This window comes from Peromyscus leucopus, chromosome 14 (genome assembly GCF_004664715.2).
Source record: "Peromyscus leucopus breed LL Stock chromosome 14, UCI_PerLeu_2.1, whole genome shotgun sequence".
NCBI classification, from domain to species: Eukaryota; Metazoa; Chordata; class Mammalia; order Rodentia; family Cricetidae; genus Peromyscus; species Peromyscus leucopus.
The window spans coordinates 81,095,854-81,111,068 of record NC_051075.1 but is presented as its reverse complement, the minus strand read 5'-3'; positions in this window follow the sequence as shown (position 1 = coordinate 81,111,068).

The window sequence follows — 15,215 nt, the reverse complement described above, 5'->3', positions numbered from 1 at the left end:
TAGCATTGACATGGTATTGTTCAAGAAAGACACTAAAGTTTTGGTATAAGTTTTGACATACCAAACTGCAGGGGAGCTCAGGATGGACAGGGGGCACAATGGAGCCAATAATCAACAGGACATAAATGAGTTGAGGCATGGAAGGATCCCAACAACTTCTGTGGACTCCTTTCTTAGTCTATTAGCTGAACAACATCTGCTACCATTGATATGTAAAGTTTTCAATTTTCAAACCCATTAAAATATTGTTAAATATTTCACAGACTTTTTATTTTCTTGAGTATTGTATTAATGTTTATTCATTTATTTCTGATTTTTGAAAAACGTTTTTTTTTTCATGCAATGGACTCTTATCAGTTTCCATACCCAACTCCGCTCAGATCCTTCCCATGATCTTACAGTAAACTCCACAACCTTTCCTTCTCTCTATAGAAAGCAAACAAATACACAAAAATCACCCTAAAGACAGTTTATCTCATAAGAGAATGAATTCCACTATTGGAAAACTAGGACCTGGTAATCTACACTAATGGAGAGGCAACTCCAAGATTCTTCAGGCTGGTACTCACCCTCAATCAGTATACTGTCATGTCCTTGGGGAGGGACAGGACTGGAGAGATGGAAGGACATCAGAACAGGGCCCTAGAGTGGAGGCTCTAGATTTTTCTCCATGTTTTGGAACTCATACACACAGTTCCTTTATTACTTTGAAAATGTTTAAAAATAATGAATTGATGTACAGGAGTGATACATCTAACACAGCTGACACCAGACTAGCAATAAATATAAACAGAAAGGTTCAAATTTTTAGAAGTTATTTACATAAAAAGAATAGTATATAGAATTTATACATAATTGTTTTTCAATACTGAGCATCATATACCAGTCATTTTGTATGAACAAACACTAAACTACAAACTTGAAAGGTATTTCTCCAATTTCATATCTGGATTCAGCATTCATAAATCTTTGCTAATCCTTTTAAAATTATCAACATTGTCTTATAATGGCCTCTGAGGGACAAATGAGGCAGACAGTTGTCTCTGCTTAAAAACACAATAAAATAAGACTTCGAATTATATCACAAACATGTAGTAAATAATAAATAATTATTTATTTTTTTACTACTATTCAGTTTTGTCTCTTTCCTTTGCTCTGGGCATTCATTTCTATTAATTCCACTGTAAAATTCATTATACTGCATTAGAAAATGCAAACAAGTCCTCCCTCTGCTCATGAAAACCAGCCCACCCCTGACACCACAGCTCTAGCTGAGGAGATCAGCTATACATTACCAGGTCTTCCAATTCAGCAGTAGAACTGAATAATAAACAATGGCCAAGGGGTTTTGTGTGAGAGGAGACTTCATTGTTTCATTTAAAAATTTTAATTAAAATATTTTAAAAAATTTCTTAAAATCACTATTGTACCCATCAATTCCTCACTCAAATTCTGCCCATATACAAATCTCCAAATCTCAGTCCTTCTAGAATTCATGACTTCTTTAAATTTAGTTAACATTTACCAGTCTCTCTCTCTCTATCTCTCTCTGTCTCTGTCTCACTCTCTCTCTCTCTCTCTCTATCTCTCTCTGTCTCTCTCTCTGTGTGTGTGTGTGTGTGTGTGTGTGTAACATATTGAGCTCAGTCATAGTTATGTATATGTGCATGTGTTTACAGTAATTTACTTGGGATTGAATAACCTACCAGGGAGATTGTCCTTATAGAAAACTGATTCTTAAAGGAAACTGATTGCTCCTCTCTCAGCATTCATTGATTACCTGTAGCTCTTTATTTAGGGGTGGGGACCTGAGAGGTTTCTCCTATATTATGGACATCTAGTTTACAATGTTGTCAAGGTTTCATGTGTGCAGCACCCTGTCCTATCTAGTAGATACTATCTCATAGTGGCATCCTGGTCCTTGAGATCCTATAATCTTTCTGTCCCCACTCCAGGACTTTTCCTGAGACTTTATTGTAGGGTATGCTTTGAAGAATTATCAACTATGCTTGGAAATCCCAGGGTCAATTGTTCTCTGCTTGCTTTCCTGATGTAGATCTCTTCAATAGTTTCCATCTTCAGTTAAAAAGCAAGAGCTTTGTGGTGATATATTGTGTATCAAATAAAGTTTGCCTGAAGAGGAGAGGACAGAGCCAGCACTAGACTAAACATAGAGGCCAGGTGGTGGTAGCATAAACCTTTAATCCTAGCACTCAGGAGTAGGAGATTCGTCTGGATCTCTGAGTTCAAATCCACCCTGGATTACATGAGACTGATTCAGTCTAGGAGAGAAACACAGCCATGCAGTGGTGGGACACACCCTTAATCCCAGCACTTGGGAGTCACAGGTCTCAATCCCAGCACTTGAGATCTCATGCTTTTGCTACCAGTATTTGGGAAAAACATACGCGATTAATCTCAGCAGTAGGATGGAAGTGAAATGGCTAACTAGAGAAAGGCATATATAAGGCATGAGGAGACAGGAACTAGAGCTTTTTGCATGATGATACAGAGGCATTCAGTCTGAGGATTTGTGGAGATAACATCTTGCCTTCCTTTCCATTCAGCCTGAGGATTGGGTAGTGGTGAGAAGTTTCCCTAATGGCTTGTTCCTTTGTCTGTCTGATCTTGCAGCACTTGCCTGATATCTGGCTCATGGATTTTTATTATAAGATCCTTAGAACTCATACAACAGAGATTTATTAATGAGTGAGTTAGAGCTTAAATCTGAGGATATAAGGATGAGTGTTTAGAACACAGATAGAAAATATATTTCTGTCTTGCAGGAAGGACACCATTATAGATCAAAGTATGTTTATAAATGAGTTGCTGTTTACCTTTTTACTTTGGTACCATGCAGAAAAAATACCTTCTGTTAGCAAAACCAACCAACATCTGATTGTATTTCAGGATTAATCTATGAGACTACATATTGGTGAAATTATTTAGGCCACTCAACTTAGTTAAAAGGGAGGTTTATTTTGTGGCATAACTTAAAAATGAAGGGAAAGGCTACAGGGTCTGGAAAAAGTATGGCACAGTCCAGCAGTGTTCTCTGGAGCACTCTGCTTGGTCTAACTCCAGTGTCCAGGGTCCAGAAACCAAAAGAGCCAGTGCATCCAGATCTCGGTTCTTCAGGGTCCTCTCTTGGCCCTGCCTTGTAGGCATGACAGTTACAGAAGCCTCAGTGGGGGTTGGAACTTCCAGATCAAAGCTGCAATGGTTACCCACTACAACTACATCTATTCCTGACACTACTCAGGTGGCCTAGAACCTGATACTAGATTACCCTGGGACTTAGGAGAAAGTAAAATACTACTTTTCTGCTCAAGAAGGCATGGGGAAGAAAGATTCTGAAAAATCAGCCAGTTTAGCAACATATAGAAGCCAGAAACTTGAGGAATACGAGGCCCATGTGCTAAGTAATAATGTCTTGCCCATATCTTGAGACTTTGCTTCTCCTTTCGCTAATGTCAGGGAGGATCGATGGCCATTTGTCTCTCTTCTTCTGAATATTACCTTTTTATAAAGCCACATGTGTTTAATTCTCACTGTTTCTCTCAGGATAGGGTATATAGTAATATTTCTTCCCCTTTGGTCATGAGTTTAAGCTTTACCAGCTGAGTCATTTCACTGGTCTTAAGAATTTGTTATTTTTCAATGAAAACCTCCTTTTGAAACTCAGCTGACCATGGAATTGATTTATAAATTATTTATAAATTAATTCTACTTTGGAATCTCCATTGCTTCCACCCTGAGATGAATCTACATATCAGAGCACTTCCTAGAGAATTGACACAAAGAAGTTGCTTTATGCCTAAGGAACAAGTCATAGAGTGAATGGGGTTGACACATCACTGCAACTGTATTACCTATCCAGTAATATGTAGTTGAAGTTTTCCTGTGTCCCGCCCAGTTTGTAGCTGCTCAGACCTAAGACAAGGAGGCTTATATTAGTTAAAACTGCTTGGCCATTAGATCAGGCTTACTACTAACTATCTCTTATCCTTAAATGAATCCATTTTTGTTAATCTATATGTCGTCATGTTTTCTGCAGCTTTACCTGTATGCCATTACATGCTGTTCCCTGGATAGTGGGCTGGCATTTCCTGACTCAGCCTTCCTCTTCCCAGAATTCTCCTTGTGTGCTTATCCTGCCTATACTTCCTGCCTCATTACTGGCCAATCGGTGTTTTATTAAACCAGTCTACAAAAGCATTATCCCACAGCAGTAATGCAGGGCAGGGATTTCCTGAGATCAACTGTGCATGGCTTTGATTCAAGGACTCTGCTGTAAGGAGGTTTCTCACTCCCAAAGTTGGAATATTTTGTATAAAAATTACATAAATTTGCATTATGACTGAAAACATCATTTTAAACAAATACTCATAAGTTTTCACTGATACTATTTTTAAATGTGTCGGTGAAGAAGCTGTTACCATACTATAGACTAATGGAGACACAGTTTGTAATTGAGACTACAATTCCAGCATCAGTGTCTGTAGGGATATCTACAATAGCCAAGTTTCCTTAACTCTGAACCATCTGACATGTCTTACCATGCCAGAGTCTTGGGAGGAGACTCAGTGTGAACTCAGACAAAAACCTCCCTACAGAGGAGCTTGGGAACAACAGAGGCACTTAATAACTTCTGAAGATACTCAGAACTACTAGATGCTCCGCAATTCATATGCAGAAATGATCTGTTCCCATGTGCTTACTCACAAACATGCATGTGTCTCTTTTCATTTTATAATACATAGTTTCCCCTTCCTGTTCAAAAAATTCTTCTAGGGACCTTTTACTATGTCATGTTCTATGACAATTAACATGTGCTAAATTCTTTTTTTTTAATTTATTTTATTTTACAATACTATTCAGTTCTATATAACAGCCACAGATTCCCTTGTTCTTCCCCTTCCTGCCCCCTCCCTTTACCCCGCAGCACACTCCCCATTCCCACCACCTCCAGATCAAGGCCACCCCAAGGACTGCGATCGACCTGATAGACTCAGTCCAGGCAGGTCCAGTCCCCTCCTCCCAGATTGAGCGAAGTGTCCCTGTATAAGACCCAGGTTTTTAACAGCTATCTTATGCAGCGAGTCCAGGACCTGGTACCACTGTCTAGATGCCTCCCAAACAGATCAAGCCAATCACCTGTCTCAACCATTCAGAGGGCCTGATCCAGTTGGGGGCCCCTCAGTCTTTGGTTCATAGTTCATGTGATTCCATTCGTTTGGCTCTTTGTCCCTGTGCTTTATCCAACCTTGGTTTCAACAATTTTCTCTCATATAAACCCTCCTCTTTCTCGCTAATTAGACTCCCAGCTCTTCACCTGGGGCCTAGCCGTGGATGTCTGCATCCAGATTCCTCTGGATGGGGTTTTTGGCACAACTATTAGGGTGTTTGGCCATCCCGTCACCAGAGTAGGTCAGTCCCGGATATCTCTCGGCCATTGCCAGGAGTCTTTGTGGGGGTATGTGCTAAATTTTTTTTTTTTTTTTGGTTTTTTTGAGTAAGGGTTTCTCTGTGTAGCTTTGCACCTTTCCTGGAACTCACTTGGTAGCCCAGGCTGGCCTCGAACTCACAGAGATCCACCTGCCTCTGCCTCCGAGAGCTGGGATTAAAGGCGTGTGCCACCACCGCCCAGCCCTCTAAATTCTTAAAAGCACAACATTATTTCCTTATGGAGCATCCAAGATATACATTTGTCATTTGATACCAGATGAAATAAACATAAGATTAAAAATTTCTATGTTTGTCCACACAGGTCTGTAATTTTAATACAGGTGATATTAGTGATAATAGGTTCAGTTGGATAAAACAGGGAAATTTAAATAATCTGAAAACCTTTCAATTTATTTCCTTTCATGGGGAGTAGAATCTAGATGTTCCATGAAAAATGTTCTTTCAAATGATAAATGGGAGAACAAGTTGTCTACATTTTACAGCATCCCATGGATTAATGCTCCAATAGGATAGAGGTAGTTAACATTTTTTACACAATGCATATTGGAAATTTGCATCCATGTAAAGAATACTGTCCGACCCAATGTCCAATGTAATGATTCCTTTGAAGATGTTTCTTTTATGCTCAGCTTGTGGAAAAGTCTAAGTGACCACTGTGCACATGCCAGCTGATGTCATCTACTGTCTCTGTCCTAACTTACTTCCATTGGCAACAGAGTTCCTTATCACAGTTTTCTGCTTTTTGCTGGTGTTTTCTTGTTAACATTGGCTCCATGCTCACTGTAAGGAAACTGTGTTGCTTCAGAAGGTAGGAAAGCTGGAATATTTAAGCTGAGAGTTAGAAAAGCATCTTTTGCAAAGTGATATTTGGTGTGGTTGAATTGTGCTACAGATTTTAAGTATCTGTAACAATAAAAGAGAATCTACTGACCCAGGCCTGTGCCTTCTCTGGATACTATTATAGTGACATCAGCTAAGTGTGAAGATATTTTGGAGAACAGACTGTAGAATATGGGATTACTGAGATCAAGACCAACATAACTCATAGGCCAGCACAGTGTGAAGGTAAATACCAAGGGATCCACTGTCTGTTATCTAATGTGAGGTGAAAGTTAGCCCACATGGCTGCCTGTGTCATATAATGACCACAGTTATCCTGCAGGTTGGGCACACTCTGGACACCAGGAGTCTCTGGATTAACTTCTCACTATCTCCCAGGTATGCTGAAGAAAAGAGGTAAATGTATGAACAACTTTTAATTAATGTGAAATGAGCACTTTTGGCTAATATTTCAGCAAATATTTCTTCTGCCATGATGTAAGTCCACGAGGATCGCCCAATGACGGAGAAATGGCTGAGATCTACAAAAATTTTATTTTTACATGTATCTTAAGATATATTTATTTGTACACACCTGAAATCTGCTGGAAAAAGCAAATATTAATTGCTTCTACATGAAATAAGATTAGAAATTCTCCTAATTTAGGAGTTTTTGAAATTTCCATTCACAATTTTTCTCATCCCTACCACTACCTGTAAATGAATTTATTTCAGGAAAAAGATCTAATGTCTCAGATTGGTTTTCTATATTTAAATGGAGAGATTACACCTTGATGTTATATCCACAGGGTCTGCACAGGTCTCAGGGATGGCTGCTTCATCAGACAGGGTTAGAAGGATTTGGTCCTCAGCATCCTGCTCTCGGTTTACTCTCCCTCCTTCTTCTCCAGCTGGACTAAGTCCTTATCTAAGAAGTACCCTGTCTCATGAATGTGCTAATCATGTGAGTCTTTGGTGGTAAATACAGAGATTTCCACACCCCACAACACAAATGATTTGTGTCCTCTCCACTGTCACTGAGTACACAAGGTCCTCACCATGAAACGGAGCTGGATCATCTTCTTGCTGGTGTCAGCAGCTACAGGTAAGGGGCTCGAAAGTTCCTTACTGGTGGAGAATGCATACATTCAGGTGACAATGACATCCACTGTGCCTTTCTCTCCACCGGTGTCCACTCCCAGTTCCAGCTGCAGTAGTCTGTGGCTGAGTTCTGGAAACCTGGAGCCTCAGTGAAGTTGTCCTGCAAGTCTTCTGGCTACACATTCACCAGCTACTACATTACCTGGGTGAAGCAGAGGCCTGGACAGGGCCTGGAGTGGATTGGAAGGATTTATGCTGGAAATGGTGATACTAACTACAATCAGAAGTTCAAAGGCAAGGCCACACTGACTGCAGACAAATCCTCCAGCACAGCCTACATGGAGCTCAGCAGCCTGACATCTGAGGACTCTGCAGTCTATTACTTTGCATGAGACACAGTGTTACAACCCACATCCTGAGTGTGTCAGAAACCTTGGAAGAGCAGGAAACTGTCCTGGGACTAAGATGACAGAGATTAGCCTGGTGACTTGCTCAGAAATAGTCATGCTGAGTGTGTCTTTGTCTGTCACTTCACAATCCTATGAAGTCTTTATCAACAAGCAGTTGAGAATGGAGTGATGCTGATTTAGGATTCCCCTACTGTACACAATATGTTGACTAGATCTTTATCATGACCACCTCCATTCACATACTCTTCTCTAATTAAACAAAAGATAATAAGCTCTGGTAGCTATTATGATATATATGCTTATGATATATCAAAATATAATATATATTTATATATCCATTAAATCTAAGAGACTAGAACTGTTGGTGAAGTACCTAGGAATATACTGTAATATGAATTTGTCTGGTAAAATACAATAAAAAAACATCGAGGCAAAGTAAAACCCCTTTCAAATTTCAGTTTCATGTATCTAACACCAGGACAAATACTTAATTGGAAGTTGTCACCATAGATTTGTGGGGAGTCAATTTACATTTCCTTGTAAATCTAATTTTATATATTTATTTATATGTATATTTAATCCTCAATTGTTTGGGGTAATAATCAAATTTCTTATTGATTTGGATTTAGAGATGTAGCAGTATGTCAAGCTATGGAGTCCTCAGGGTGTGAAGTATGAAAACTTTGGCAAAATTCTTGGCTCCTGCTCAGGTAACATTGGGACCAGAGCAGTCGAATTCCAAACTGAAATAAAAGAGACCAGTTCATGTTATCAGGAGCCATGTGTGTTCATTACATTGTTTCATGAAATTGAACAGTCTTTGTCCCAAATTCAAGATTGACATTCAATCAACATCAGTGTATGGTGCACATTGATCCCTCTAACACACACATACAGAGAGAGAGAGAGAGAGAGAGAGAGAGAGAGAGAGAGAGAGAGAGAGAGAGAGAGAGAGAGAGACTCATACATCTTTTGTTGTTAGGTGCAGTAAGGACCACTTAGAACTTCTCTTGATTCTTGGCTCTGTCTCACCTTTCACAGGTCTGCTTCTAATCATTTCTGTCTGTGTATGCCTTTTTGTTTTTGTTTTGTTTTGTTTTTATTAGGAGAATCTACATACATTTTTGCTGTAAAAATGATGAATGTCAGGAACAGAAAAAATACTGCCATTGATAGCATGGCTACAATGTGACTATTTTGAATTAAATAATAATAACAAAACGAAAAAGAAGAAAGAAAACAACAAAGTGGACAATGTGATTCTCTTGTTCACACAGTTCCATTTATTTATCTATTTATTTACTTACTTACTTACTTATTGCCTCAGAACAAGCCAACAGTTTTATTAAAATTAACAGACCCTGTGCCTAGAAACTCCAATTTGTTTCCCATCTCACCTGGCTCCTACACATATATGAGCACCCTCAGGTTGAGATTTAATTGGAATGTTTGTTTTCTTGCCAGCACATTTATTTTCCTCTTGGAATTTATTCTCACAGTTCACCATTATCCTTCCTTATCTTCTGGCCCTTCTCCAGCAGATCATATGATACTCAGAAAGAGTCTCCTGCACTAAGTAAAAGTGGAAAGAAATTCCTTGTTCTATAAGGCATGGTGTCCTCCAGTTCTTGTCTTTGCTATGAAAGCATCAAGACCATCATAAACTCTCTTGTTCAAATATAAAACAGAGTCAGGTTAGAAAGCAAAGAGCAGTTCCCTTACCTGTGAGTTGTGGGGAACCACCAGCAGAAAGATGAAGAATGGTACAGAAGTTGGGTTGTTGTTAGATTTGAACTGGCTGCAGTCATGCAAGTTTCAAAGGTCTGTCTTCTGTGGGGACAAACTGGATTACTCAAGGGGAGTCAAAGCTCCCATCCTCCACAGAATCCCATCTTTTGGCTGCCCTGATGCATCACAATCACACACCATTCCTAGGACAGCCTTTCTGACCAGTATAGGATTGCTCAGAGATTATAAGAATGTCTATAGATATTTCAGAGCAATCATTACATGGCAGTGAGATTAACCAATTTGAGACCATGTCTGTGGTGATATTGTGTCCCCCAATATATCGTGCACCCTAATAAACTTATCTGGGGTCAGAGGACACAACAGCCACTAGATATAGAGGTCAGAAAATGGTGGCACACATGCCTTTAATCCTAGCATTCCAAAGGCAGAGATCCATCTGGAAACATTCAGGCATGGTGACATACACCTTTAATTCCAGGAAGTGATGGCAGGAAGCAGAAAGGTATAGAAGGTGTGAGGACCAGGAACTAGAGCCTGGTTAAGCTTTTAGGCTTTATAAGCTTTTAGCTTTTAGCAGCATTTCAGGTGAGATCCATTCTTGTGAAGACCCTGAGGCTTTCAACCTGAGGAAACAGGATTGGCTGAGGAACTGGCAAGGTGAGGTTGGATGTGACTTGTTCTGTCTCTCTGATCTTTTCAGCATTTAGCCAATACCTGGCTCTGGGTGTGTTCTTATTAATAAGACCTTCTATGATTCATGTTACATCTGTCACTCAATGCTTATGGTACAAATTCTCAAAAAAGCTACTTGCCTGTGGCCTTGCAGTCCCCAGCTCAGACCCGAGCTGCATGCCTATAGTATTTGCAGAAGGAGACAGAGGCATGAAGATCCCGAGTTTGAGGCCAGCCAGGAAGGCTTGCTAAGGAGAAGCTGTGGACGGAGCCAAGCCACAAATGGTGGTGGTGGGCCCATGGAGGCAGCAGCTGCTGATCCGAGTTGCTGGCACCTTCTGATTATGTTGGATACGAGGTGAGGCTGCTACCTGGGATGAAGGGTTTACTGCTGCTTGTTCAGAGAAGAATTGCCAGGACCATCGTTTTACAAGAAAGCATCTGCAAAGATCAGTTTGGAAAATTTTGGCAAGACAAATGGTGGGGAGAAATTGCTGTGAAGATTTTCTCTTTTAGGGAAGAACGTTCATGGTTCCAAGAGATAGATATATATCAAACTGTGATTGCTCCAAACCACAGAGGAGGCACAAAAAAGAAAAAAATCTGCAGGGAACCATAATCACACCTAACAGCAACTTTGAAATCTTCAAAAAAATGATGGGGAGCTACAAAGATGATACCACATGAACTATGGTAAAGCCATTAAGCTGAGTAACACCATAGAAAGATTGGCTTTGGATTACAAACTGCTCAGGACAATTTGGAGATGACTAGCTGAGATGATCCAGATTCACAGACAACTCGAGCAAGGACTTGAGACAAGCCCTACATTTTCCCATTATGCAGAGACTGGACACCAAATGACACAGCTACCTTTCCCAGAACTTCACATTTAACCAAAAATTTTTCTTCAGGATCTCCTAAAGGTGTCTTTGCCCCCAGAAAGCAGAAAGTAATTTTAAGAAAATGACACCTGCATTCCCAAGAGCTGTGGAGGGTGTTTTTTAGTCCTTCAATGGCTTATAGATAATTGTTATTGTTTAGGATGGTTAGTTACAAGTTGTTGATTGTTAGTGGTAAAAAAAAAAGCTAAACAAAGGAGATTAGATGCAGGGTTCTTGTTTAAAAAAAGGAAAAAGAAAGAAGATATAGAAAAGGGTAGATCATTGAATCTACTCTTAAAAAAGGGAAGATATAGAAATGATAAGATAAAAGGTAGAGTTTTTTGATATACTTAAAAAATAATATGTTATGATAAGATAAAAAGGGAGATTAATGAATCTACTTTTAAAAAGCAACTCCTTGTTTTAAATAGAATAAGTATTACATTGATGGACTTTTGTATGTTGAACCACCCCTGCATCCCTGGGATGAAGCCTACTTGATCATGGTGGATAATTGTTCTGATGTGTTCTTGGAGTCTGTTTGCCAGTATTTTATTGAGTATTTTTGCATCAATGTTCATGAGGGAGATCGGTCTGTAGTTCTCTTTCTTTGTTGCATCCTTGTTTGGTTTAGGAATCAGGGTAATTGTAGCCTCATAGAAGGAGTTTGGTGATGTTCCTTCTGTTTCTATTATGTGGAACAATTTAGAGAGTATTGGTATTAACTCTTCTTTGAAGATCTGGTAAATTCTTCTCTGAAACCATCTGGTCCTGGGCTTTTTTTGGTTGGGAGACTTTTAATGACTGTTTCCATTTCCTTAGGGATTATTGGCCTATTTAAACAGTTTATCTGGTCTTGATTTAACTTAGGTATGTGGTACCTATCCAGGAAAATGTCCATTTTTTTAGGTTTTCCAGTTTTGTGGAGTAGAGGTTTTTGAAATATGACCTTATAATTCTCTGGATTTCCTCAATGTCTGTTGTTATGTCCCCCTTTTCATTTCTGATTTTGTTGATTTGGATTCTCTCTCTCTGTCTTTTGGTTAGTTTGGATAAGGCCTTGTCTATCTTGTTGATTTTTCTCAAAGAACCAACCTTTTGTTTAATTAATTTTTTTGTATTGTTCTCTTTGTTTCTATTTGATTTATTTCAGCTCTCAATTTGATTATTTTCTGGGATCTATTTTTCCTGGGTGACTTTGCTTCTTCTTCTTCTAGAGCTTTCAGGTGTGCTGTTAAGTCACTAGTGTGGGATTTCTCCAACTTCTTTATGTGGGCATTTAGTGCTAGGAATTTCCCTCTTAGCACTGCTTTCATAGTGTCCCATAAGTTTGGGTATGTGGTGTCTTCATTTTCGTTGATCTCTAGGAAGTCTTTAATTTCTTTCTTTATTTCTTCCATAACCAATTGGTGATTCAGTTGAGCATTACTCAGTTTCCACGAGATTGTAGGTTTTCTGTAGTTTTTGTTGTTATTGAAATCTAACTTTAAACCATGGTGGTCTGATAGAAGACAGGAGGTTATTCCAATTGTTTTGTATCTGTTGAGATTTGCTTTGTGGCCAAATATGTCAATTTTAGAAAAAGTTCCATGGGGTGCTGAGAAGAAGGTATATTCTTTCTTGTTAGGATGGAATGTTGTGTAGATATCTATTAGGTCCAATTGGGTCATGACATCAGCACTAAATAGCAACAAAAAGAAGTTGGAGAAATCTCACACTAGTGACTTAACAGCACACCTGAAAGCTCTAGAACAAGAAGAAGCAAAGTCTCCCAGGAAGAATAGACGCCAGGAAATTATCAAAGTGAGAGGTGAAATCAATAAAATAGAAACTAAGAGATCAATACAAAAATTAATGAAACAAAGAGTTAGTTCTTTGAGAAAATCAACAAGGTAGACAAGCCCTTATCCAAACTAACCAAAAGACAGAGAGAGAGAATGCAAATCAACAAAATCAGAAATGAAAATGGGGACATAACAACAGACATTGAGGAATTCCAGAGAATTATAAGGTCATATTTCAAAAACCTCTTCTCCACAAAACTGGAAAACCTAAAAGTAATGGATAATTTTCTGGATAGGTACCACATGCCTAAGTTAAATCAAGACCAGATAAACTATTTAAATAGTCCAATAATCCCTAAGGAAATAGAAACAGTCATTAAAATCTCCCAACCAAAAAAAGCCCAGGACCAGATGGTTTCAGAGCAGAATTCCACCAGCTCTTCAAAGAAGAGTTAATAACAATACTCTCTAAATTGATCCACACAATAGAAACAGAAGGAACATTACCAAGCTCCTTCTATGAGGCTATAATTACCCTGATTCCTAAACCAAACAAGGATACAATAAAGAAAGAGAACTACAGACTGATCGCCCTCATGAACATTGATGCAAAAATACTCAATAAAATACTGACAAACCGACTCCAAGAACACATCAGAACAATTATCCACCATGATCAAGTAGGCTTCATCCCAGGGATGCAATTGTGGTTCAACATATGAAAGTCCATCAATGTAATACACAATATAAACAAACTCAAAAAAAACCCCACATGATCATCTCACTAGATGCAGAAAAGGCATTTGACAAAATCCAACACCCCTTCATGATAAAAGGCTTGGAGCGATCAGGAATACAGGGAACATACCTAAACATAATAAAGGCAATTTACAGCAAGCCAACAACCAACATCAAATTAAATGGAGAGAAACTCAAACCAATTCCACTAAAATCAGGAACAAGGCAAGGCTGTCCACTCTCCCCATACTTATGCAATATAGTACTTGAAGTTCTAGCCAGAGCAATAAGACAACATAAGGAGATTAAGGGGATACAAATTGGAAAGGAAGAAGTCAAGCTTTCCCTATTTGCAGATGATGTGATGGTAGAGTGACCCCAAAGATTCCACCCAGGAACTGATAAAGCTTATATACACCTTCAGCAACATAGCAGGATACAAGATCAACTCAATAAAATCAGTAGCCCTCCTATATACAATGGACAAAAAAGCTGAGAAGGCAATTAGAGATACATCACCCTTTACAATAGCCAAAAATGACATAAAACACCTTAGGGGTAACACTAACCAAGCAAGTGAAGGACCTATATGACAAGAACTTTAAGTCCCTGAAAAAAGAATTTGAAGATGTCAGAAAATGGAAAGATCTCCCATGCTCATGGATAGGCAGGGTTAACATAGTAAAAATGGCAATCTTACCAAAAGCAATCTACAGATTCAATGCAATCCCCATCAAAATACCAACACAATTCTTCACAGACCTGGAAAGAATAATACTCAACTTCATATGGAAAAACAAAAAACCCAGGATAGCCAAAAGAATCCTGTACAATAAAAAAAAACGTGTGGAGGCATCACAATCCCTGATTTCAAGCTTTACTTTAGAGCTACAGTAATAAAAACAGGTTGGTATTGGCATAAAAACTGACATGTGGACCAATGGAATCCAATTGTAGACCCTGACTTTAACCCTCTTGAAACTGAGAAGCTTTTCAAGGGCAAAGGGTACAGTCAACAAGGCAAAAAGACAGCCTACAGAATGGGAAAAGATCTTCACCAACCCCACATGTGACAGAGGACTGATATCCAGAATATATAAGGAACTCAAGAAATTAGACATCAAAAGGAACAACAGTCCATTTGAAAAATGTGCTTTAGAAATAAAAAGAGAATAGACAACAAAGGAAACTCAAATGACTGAAAGACATTCAAGGAATTGCTCAACATCCCTAATCATCAGGGAAATGCAAATCAAAACAACTCTGAGATACCACCTTACGCCTGTCAGAATGGCTAAGATCAAAAACACTGAAGACACTTTATGCTGGAGAGGATGTGGAACTAGGGGAACTCTCCTCCACTGCTGGTGGGAATGCAAGCTTGTACAACCACTTTGGAAATCAATATTGTGGCTTTCTTAGAAAATTGGGAATCAATCTCCCCCAAGATCCAGCTATACCACTCTTGGGTATATATCCAAGAAATGCCCAATCATACCACAAGAGCACTTGCTCAGCTTTGTTCATATCAGCATTGTTTGTAATAGCCAAAACCTGGAAACAACCTAGATGCCCTTCAACTGAAG